Genomic DNA, 2685 nt, shown 5'->3' on the forward strand with positions numbered 1-2685 from the left:
TTTAATAAAATAAAGAATATATCTCAACAAATAATCGGAGTCATGGATCCTCAAATGAATATTCAAATAATATTCAATAAATAAAATAAGATGAGTCATAAGCCCTCGAATGAATATTCGAAATAATATTCAATAAATAAATAAGCTGAGTCATAAGCCCTCGAATGAATATTCGAAATAATATTCATTAAATAATAAGCTGAGTCATAATACCTCGAATGAATATTATAAATAATATTCATTAAATAATAAAGGAGTCATACATCCTCAAATGAATATCCAAGTAATATTCAATAAATAATATAAAGGAGTCATAAGTCCTCGAATGAATATTCAAGATAATATTCATTAATAAAATAAAGTTATCGAATAAACCTTATTCGATTAATAGTTTTGAAAACTATAACCATATATATATAAATATATACATATAAAATCTACTCGGGATCCTCGACTCCCGGTTTTAGAAAATGTTTTCACCTTTGGGTCCCTATACTAAGGGTATATGCAAATTACCGCTATTCTCTAGCATAGGTATTATCAACTGAACCAACAGATATATATGGCAAAAATACGAAACAGGCATGCATATATATACCATATCAGCATGCTTCAATATATCGCAAAATTTGCTAATTAACCAACATGCATCTATCACAAGATAATGCATATACATATATACATCACAACAACAGTATAACGGGTAGAAAACTTGCCTGAGCGACTTGGGGTGATAAAAGGCTCGGGACGAGTCTGGTAACCTATAAACAACAAGTAAGTTGGAATTAAACCAAAGTCACTTGTAAATCTATACTTTAACTAACTTAGACTCTAACGCTTATTTTGCGCTCGCTGGTTCTCTTAAGTCACTCGAGTACCCTCGGCTCCACCATTTTTAATAATTTAACCTTTACGAGTTTTAAGGCGATTCCTTCGCGAGTGTCTTACCAACTGCCTAACACACTTACCTTAAATGTTTCATGCATTAATTAACCCTTTTTGGTCTTTAACCTATGTTTCAAAGTAAGGCGAGGGGAAAAGTTTCGTTCGCGAAACGCCGTTACTTGAAACGGTCGTTTCTCCTAAACCGTGCATCGGAATCGAACGAACTACATATAAAAACGAAGCTCGTAACATGAGCTATCTAAACATGGCAGTGGTCATAATCTAGCAGGGGGTTCTCGGGTCCTAATGTTATGCACAAAAACAGTCTAAAGAAAATCGGACGTTACGACGGCTATGTTTACGCGATTTCCAAATTTAAAACCATTCAAAACCAACCCAATTCAACCTCAAATCCAACATACAACCAACATCCATCCTTATCACATCATAACAACCCCAACCAATTCAATTTTAACATTCATGCTTATGCCTAAGCTTAACTTTAATCATACTTAAGTTCTTTTAATTAAAACCACAACATTTACCATTCCACTTCAATACCAAATTCAATCCCAAACTCTAAATCACCAACATCAAGCTACAATATCATCTTACTAATCAAAATCATCTTATAATACATAGGAATCTAGGGTTTGGAGATGGTATACCTTCCTTGAAGAGTGGAGAATCAAGAGAATGGCTTGGAATCACCCTTAAAGTCCTTATCCAAGCTTAATCTAAACAAAACTTCAAGAACACAAATTTTAGTTCTTGAAAACACTATTCACCATCTTCTTTCATGATTTATAAAAAAAGATTGTCTTGGAATTAGAAGCTTAAACTTATAGGAAGTATGTAACTATCCATGGGGAAGCTTAGATAATTACCTTGCTAAATAGTAAGTGGAGGAGCTTGGACTTTCATTTTTTAAGAAAAGCACCCGAGAGCATGAAGAAGAAGAAGAGAGATTTTTGTGTTTTGTTTGGTGAAATGAAATGTTTTGGCTTGGTTGGTTGATTTTTGTTGTTTGATTTAGTCAATTACCTTGTTGCCCTTGAATTTGTGTGGTTCTCATTCAACCACACCTCCTTCCTTCCCATGTCATGCCTACATCACTTTGTGATGTCATCACCCCTCCTTTGTCCTCTTTCTATTGGTTGGATGACATCATCCCCACTAATCCCTTTGATTAGCTTTTAATTGTTTGCCTAATGACCGCTGATATGTTATACGGTTCGCTTAACTTTCGTTTTCGTTTATCGTTTGAGGGATCATACCCGGGATCTTATTACTTAGGTTCCCCTAACCTATCTCAATACATTATATTCCTTTTTATGATCCTCTCTTATAATCCTTTAATTTAAATCCTTTTTATCCTGTTACCTTTTTCTCAATTCTTTCCGTATCTAGTGGATTTCCGGGAAAAATCAAAGTGTTCGGAAATTGGATTCTGACGATCTTTACATACACTTATATACCACATAGAGTACTAATAATATCCCAGAAGATCAATAACAAAACCCCTACATAGTGTGGCATGAAAAGTTTTCTCATTCAGCAAAAACACTATTCATAAGGGTTTCAAAATTTCCCAAAAATTAGGGTTATTATAGTCTCCCCTCCTTAAAAGGATTCCGTCCCGGAATCAGATAGAAATGAATAGGGATACCTTCTTAGTATTGCACTTTCTAACTCTCAAGTCAATTTTCCCACATTGTGGTTCTACCATCAAACTCTTACTAGTTTGATAACCCTTCTCCTAAGCACTCGTTCCTTCTTAATCTATACCCTTCCTGGTTG

Source organism: Apium graveolens, chromosome 3, assembly GCF_009905375.1.
Source record: "Apium graveolens cultivar Ventura chromosome 3, ASM990537v1, whole genome shotgun sequence".
NCBI classification, from domain to species: Eukaryota; Viridiplantae; Streptophyta; class Magnoliopsida; order Apiales; family Apiaceae; genus Apium; species Apium graveolens.